Source organism: Protopterus annectens, chromosome 2.part1 (assembly GCF_019279795.1).
Source record: "Protopterus annectens isolate FY-2018-M chromosome 2.part1, PAN1.0, whole genome shotgun sequence".
Taxonomy (NCBI): domain Eukaryota; kingdom Metazoa; phylum Chordata; order Ceratodontiformes; family Protopteridae; genus Protopterus; species Protopterus annectens.
In genome coordinates this window covers 269300934-269308631 of record NC_056729.1, presented here as the reverse complement: position 1 = coordinate 269308631, position 7698 = coordinate 269300934, and positions in this window count along the sequence as shown.

Here is a 7698-nt window from a genome sequence, read left to right as displayed (position 1 = left end):
GAAGGCATCTCTGATCAGTACTAGCAAAAAATTACGATCCCTCATAAAATCCTCCAAGGCCAGCTTCGAGAGAAAAATTGCACAGGACACTAAAGACAATCATAAGGCTTTTTTCAGTTATGTTAGGAACCTGGGATGCAACTCCCAGACTTGTTCTGAGTTGATTCTAAACGACAAAAAATACACTGAACCCACAGACATCACCAATATCCTGGCAGACAGGTTCAGTGCAAACGTCTCCCCCCCCTCCCCCCCAAAAGACCAAGTATCTATCCTGGCAGAGTGCAGCCTCCCAAACATCTCTGATGCTCAGGTGAAGGCCGCCCTCTCCAAAGCAAAAAACACTGCTTCCATGGGACCAGATGGCATTCTGGGTTGCGTCCTACATGAACTCCAAGAAGAACTAATCCCTCAAGTAAAACTGCTGTTACAATCTCAGCCTCACTACAGGATATGTGCCCAAAGAATGGCGTACAGCAACAGTGGTCCCACTCCACAAAGGTGGCGCCTCTGCGGACCCTGGAAACTATCGCCCCATAAGCCTGACTAGCCTAGTCTGCAAGGCTATGGAGAGGATCATCATGGAACTCATAAACAAAGACATTGGGGACCTACAGACACTAGATCCTACCCAATTTGGCTTTGTCAAGGGCAGATCCTGCCTTTTGAACCTGGTCAACTTCTTCGAAACAGTCACCAAGGCCATAGATGAAGGGAAGGTAGTCCACACAGCCTATCTGGACCTCGCAAAGGCATTTGACACAATACCCCACTTGGGCATCATAGATAAGCTATCCAGCCTAAATATAAACCCCTATGTCACAAGATGGGTCGCAAACTGGCTCAAAGACAGAACCCACAGAGTCAGAGTTGCTGGAGCCATGTCAGACTCGAAATTGGTCACAAGTGGCATCCCACAAGGTTCTGTCCTGGGACCTCTCTTGTTCGGTATTTACTTTTCTGAGGTACAGGCCAACATGGGAGGACTATGGCTCACCACGTTCGCAGATGACTGCAAACTGGGCGCCATAATCGACTCTCCAGCTGACACAAACATCCTTCAAAAAGGTCTCGCAGAGATGGATAACTGGTGCCAGAGCCATGGTCTAAAGCTAAATGCCAAAAAGTGTATAGTCATACCCTTTGGCAAAAACAATGTGCCCACAAATTACCACATAGGTTGTAACCCATTAAGTACAGAGAAAGTAATTAGGGATCTGGGGACCCAAGTTGATAGCAATCTCTCCTTTAACAACCACATTGCCAAAGTGGTTAGAAAGACCTTCTACATAGCCCACCTCATCATGACAGGATTCACATCTAGATCAAGAGAGGTAATCGTGCCCCTTTATTCATCCCTCATCAGGCCCATCATAGAATACAATGCCCCTTTTGGGATGTACCTTACCCGACACCTGCAGCAATTAGAAAGACCCCAAAAGTACCTCACCAGGAGGATCAAGGGACTCAAACAGATGCCATATGCTGCTCGGTTAAAAAAACTCCAGCTCTACTCAGTTGCATGCTGCCTACTTCGAGGTGATCTATGCCTGACATATAAAGCTATGTCCAACCCAGAATTAATGGACATGCTCCACCTCAGTAAATCTAGATCCCTTAGAGCCACGCGCTCGAGGGACTTGAACCTCAGCACAGAAATAAATAGAACATGCTGGAGGGATAGATTCATAACCCAGAGGCTCCCTTCACTCTGGAATAGAATTCCAATTCATGTTAGGCAGAGCACCTCACTGACTCTCTTCAAGAAGAATCTTGATGAGTGGCTGGGGGATCGTAGGTTTGTCCCGGGGATTACTTCCATGTCACTATTAGACAGAGGCACAGTAAACTAAACTTTAAAAAGGGCACAGTATACTCAAATCAAGGGGTGGCGTAAGCCAAACACAATTGGGCTAGACTTATAAATGCCCCAGGGCAGATAGCCTAGTATGAACCTATGAACCTATGAGCCTAAGCAGCTGCTGGCAGAGAAAATCTTTCAGGGCTCCTACCACCCTCTGTGTGGGTGGGGGGGGCAAGTGTGCTGTCACTTCTAGGGTACATTTTCAGTCTTACCAGCGATTACAGCTCTTATTTCCACCTTTGTGTCTGCCAAAATGCAATAAGGGCAGACTAGAAATATTTTAGTACACTGTCCAGCAAATTAGACACAGTGGGTTGTGGTTAGGAATGACAAGAAATATGTATTGCCTGAAAGCGTTTCTATACTTCCATGTTATAAGAGCAGTGTATAGCAAGAAATGTCAGTCATATGATTGTAAGAATAGAAGCTGCTTTCTGTGATATTCACAGATTCCTGATATAATTTTGCTGCAGTAGGAGTTTGGGGGTTCATAACAAATGTTTAGGAAATCTATTATGGCAATTTTACCAGGACAGAGGGAGAGCAGCCCACCACAATCCCTAAAGTTGGACAACAAAGCTCTGGTAGAAGAAATACAATCTTCTCTGAACTTATAGACCTCATTAGTAAACCATTATAGGAGAAAAAGAGGTAACACTTTTAAAGGCATCCTCCTTTATACAAAGAAGGGACTGCTGGTAGCATTGACACTTGAAAAACAAAGCATTTGGACTTCATTTTGCATCCAGTGAAGTACATTTAAACTACATTTAAAATACTGCACTTGTCTTACCATTTAAATTAGTTTTTGTGTATGCCTCTTGTTGTGTTTGTTCTGTATATGAAGTTAAGGCTATTAACTGAATGTATCTTTATAGCTGCAGTGCTATATAGTATAGCATTTTCTAGGGGTTTCTGTGCCCTGCCTAGTGTTTGAATAATTTCTGAGTGGATTCTCATTTTATTGCATTTTTACTATCTCTTTCTTCTGAATCGGAAGCTACAGCTATAAATTGATTTGGGTTTGATAATATCCATTGTTATTTTTCTGAGCTCTTAAGTGGATTATTAACATTACTCAGCTAATTCTGTGATGTAGTAACTTTTCAAACTTGAAGCAAAAAGCTAGCTTTGGCCAGTTGTATGAGGTTTAACTAAAGCTTGGGGTAATTAATCCACCCTCCCAAGTATTTTACATTACACAAGTAGTCAGCCTTCTTAGTCTTGAGACTGATGGAAGCTTGGAAGCTTGAAAACAATGCATCTAAACTGGATTTCACAACCAATAAAGTACATTTAAACTACATTTAAATATTGCACTTATTTTACCATTTAAATCAGCTTTATGAGTTTCCTGTTGTGTTTGCTATGTATCTGAAGTCAAAGCTATTAAAATGAAGGTATTCTTATAGTTGCAGTGCTTTATAGTATAGTATAGTGTAGTATAGTATAGTATAGTATAGTATAGTATAGTATTTTCAAGTGGTTTCTGTGGTCTGTCTAGATGTTTAGCTCATTTCTGAGTGAGCTGTCAGTTCATTGCATTTTTACTATCCCTTTTCTAAATTATTCCCACCCATGCATCTTTTCCTGTTGTACTTTTAATTTAAACTCAGAGGCTTTTGAGATGCCCAACTCTACTGTATACCTGCCCGTAGAAGCTCCAGCCAGTCTTATCTTCTCTGGGTTATCTTACTGGATACGGACAGATGAAACTGGGAAGGCTTTCCCCTTAGACTGTTACTGTACGTTGAAATTGCTTAAAGTATGTGTGTGTGTGTGTGTGTGTGTGTGTGTGTGTGTGTGTGTGTGTGTGTGTGTGTGTGTGTGTGTGTGTGTGTGTGTGCGTGCGTGTGTGCGTGTGTGCGTGTGTGTGTGTGTGTGTGTGTGTGCTCCTCATTGCTGACTAATCCCCCTTTGAATTGCCTTGTAACCATTTGTAGATAGTTGTTAATTTGTTTCTGGCACTTATTCACTTGGCTAACTAAAGTGTGTCTTATACTAAAAAGACTTGGATTATGGGACTTTCAAGATGGCTGCACATTGAGTAGCAGTTTAATTCTAGCTGTTCCAGTGAAAAAACAGAAACTTAGCAGAGAAAGACAGTGGATTTATATTTCTGGGTAAATTTCAGTAACTGGCTAGTAAGTGCACTGCCTGGATGTCAGGAAAAAATAAATAGAAAGGACCTGAAAGCAAATCAGCTACGAAAGGTGAGTAAAAAACACTGACTGGGAAAAGTACTGCAGCTGTTTAGCAAAAAGCAGTGCAAGCTCTAAACATGACTTTGACTAACCTACAGAAAGGTATAAGACAAATGCACACAAACCTGATTAAAATAAACAAAGCAGTGATTGAGTATATCAACTCAAACAACAAAAGGCTGGAAAAATGGAATAAGCTTTAAACAGATATTCAGACAAGGTGATAAAACTGCAGAAATCAGAGGTTGAAATGAAGAAAAGGCTGGTTGAATATGAGACTGCTCAAGAAGAGATGTTTCAAAAGATAATAGAATTAGAGGACAGAACATATAGGGAAAACCTGAGATTTTCTGCTGTACCAGAAAAGCTTGAAGGAACACTGAAGGAACAGACTTTATTAATTTTATGAAAGCACAAATAAGTAACTGGATAGCAAGATTTGTTAATTGAAAGGGCACATCTTGTGTATGCCCCAAAACTGGCTATGAGAAAGCAACCTAGACCTTTAATAGTAAAGATGCAATCCTACCAGCAGAAGGAGTTGATTCTGACAAAACTTTGGCAGAAAAACAAAGTACTAAAATTGGAAGACAGCAGAGTGTTTGTGGAGAATGATTACTCATTGTACAGGCAGAAGAGGAGTAAATTGATTTCACTATTCAGGGAATGTCGAGAAGAAGGCATCAGATTCAAACTGCTGTACCCAGCTTTCTGCCAAATATTCTTCTCTGGAGGGACAAAATTATTTTTGGGTAAAGTACATGCTAAGGAGGAAATACAAAAGTTTGTCCAACAAAAAGTGAGCTGTGAAACAGAAGGAGATTTGTCTTCTTGTTCTTCTGGTAATAAAGAAAACAGAGAGACTGTTTCAGTGAAATCTTTTCCAATGTTACAACAGAAAATACTTGAGAAAAGGAAAAAAGCACAATAATTAACTGGAAGAATTCGAAAGTAGGTTGGAAATGAAGCAGAGACAGGATTTGGGAGACAGAAATGAACAGGAATAAAACCAGTAACTCAGAAATTGACAAATGTGGGATTAAAAAGCAATAATTATATTTGTGAAACAACACAGAACAAGAAATTCTGGAAATATTGGACTCTTTTGGACTTTGTTAAATTTGTGGGGGACTCTAAAGCATATGCCCCACTTCATGTCATTAATGTTCAGAAAAATATTTAAGAGAAGGGAAGAGGAGGGACAAAGTAAACTGTAAGTAAAACAAATTATTTCCTTAATGGTACTATTTTTATAGTGCATGATTTTCTTTGCATGCTATAAATTAATGTTTTCTCATTTATTTTTAAGTGTAATGCGGATACTAATGTAAACAGGTGTTCCTGTTTTTTCTTTCTCCCTCCTTCACTTTCTCTTTGTTAAGTATTAAGAAATGTATGTACTGCAATGTAAAAAAGAGAGAGAGAACAAAAGTATGGTTAAAAGAGATTGACAAAATAAATATTAGTGTGTTTTTCTCATGTTTTGCATAGGGGAATGACTGGATTAAGGTCCTTAGCTTGATCTAGTAGCAATTTTAAGAGAAAACAAGAAAATAAAAAAGAATACTGAATACTATAATGCTTTTTTTCTAGCAAATAAATATGTGCTTAGTAGCAATTTTGTATCTGACCCTTATGTCTCCAGCAGACAATCTGATAAAGAGAAATGGCAGGGAGATAATGTTCTTTGAAAGCATTCAAGTGTTTACTCAGCTGGCAGAGATATAAAGATAAGACAAAACCAGTCAGCATTTAGTTGAAGTACAGGCTGTACCATGTGTCTTAGTGTGGATAACCTTTCTTTTAAGTTAACTCAGGTATGTCAGTGTAGTTGTCAGTTTGGAACATTTGTTCATATTAGGAGAGTAAAACTTCAGTATTTGAAGATGTGCATATTTTTGTGCTATTATTATGTTAATGGGTTTTAGGGGGAACTGGGGGTGTTTGCTTTTTGCTTGAGAGCTTTCGATAAAACAAAAAGTTTTGTAAGATGTGACATATACTGAAATGGATATGATAAAAAAACAACTATATATATAAGATTAACCTGACAAACAGTGTATGCATGTAACACAAAAGCTGGAACTAGACATTTATCAAAAAAGCTGTTATACATAAAAGGTGAGAATAATAACTTTCTAATACAAAGATGCTTTCTGTAATGTCTTTACCTGTCAATGGAATCAGATACATACAAAAATAGTAGTAAACTATATTAAAAATGTAGAGTGCAAATAGCTGTGCTACAGGAGAGATACTTGGAAAGAAATTACTATGTGAATTTGATAAAGAAGGGTTTTCAGGATGGTAATTCAGTGGAATACCTGGGACAAAGGAAAAGAGGAGCACTTACATTAATTGCAAGAGGAGCTTCAATAGTGATAGAAGAAGATAAAAATAATAATAATGGTAGATTTGTAATACAAACAGGCTACTGGAAAGGGAGGGAATTACAGTGGCATATTTTTTATATTCCATCTAAAACTACTATAATTGAGCTTAAGAAAATTCTGGTTGAAATAATCAGCTTTCAGGAAGGAATATTACTTACAGGTGGGGACTGAAATTTGATTTGCAACAGTGAATATATTCCTGGGTGGGCCCAGAAGGGAAAATATAACAAAAGAGGATAGATTTTTGAAGAAATTTATGAAAATATTTGGCACGGAAGATGAGAATTCAGTACAAGAAGTTTGGAGGGAATTTACATATTATTCCCAAGATACAAAAACTGGGGTAGGCTAGACAGAGTTTACATTTCACAGGAACATGTGTATTTAATTGCAGGTCTTGATACTCACCCAAAAACCATTTCGGATCATGCACCAATAATAACTAAAATAAAAACACAGGGTAATGAGATGTTTGCAGATGACATTGTGATCTGTAGTGAGAGTAGGAATCAGGTTGAGGAGACTCTGGAGAGGTGCAGATATGCTCTAGAGAGCAGAGGAAGGAAGGTCAGCAGGGCTAGGACAGAATATATGTGTGTAAATGAGAGGGAGGGTAGAGTAATGGTGAGGTTGCAGGGAGTAGAGCTGGTAAAGGTGGACGAGTTTAAGTACTTGGGATCAACAGTTCAGAGTAATGGTGAATGTGGAAGAGAGGTGAAGAAGAGAGTACAGGCAGGGTGGAATGGGTGGAGAAGAGTGTCAGGAGTGATTTGTGACAGATGGGTACCAGTAAGAGTGAAAGGGAAGGTCTACAAGAGGGTAGTGAGACCAGCTATGTTATATGGGTTGGAGACAGTGGCATTGACAAAAAGGCAGGAGTCAGAGCTGGATGTAGCAGAGTTAAAGATGTTAAGATTTGCACTCGGTGTGACTAGGATGGATAGGATTAGGAATCAGTATATTAGAGGGTCAGCTCATGTTGGATAGTTTGGAGACAAAGCAAGAGAGACGAGATTGTGTTGGTTTGGACATGTGCTGAGAAGGGATGATGGGTATATTGGGAAAAAGATGCTAAGGATGGAGCTGCCAGGTAAGAGGGAAAGAGGAAGGCCTAAGATAAGGTTTATGGACGTGGTGAGAGAGGACATGCAGGCGGTTGGTGTGACAGAGCAAGATGCAGAGGATAGGAAGAAATGGAAAGAGATGATCCACTGTGGCAACCCCTAACAGGAAAAGC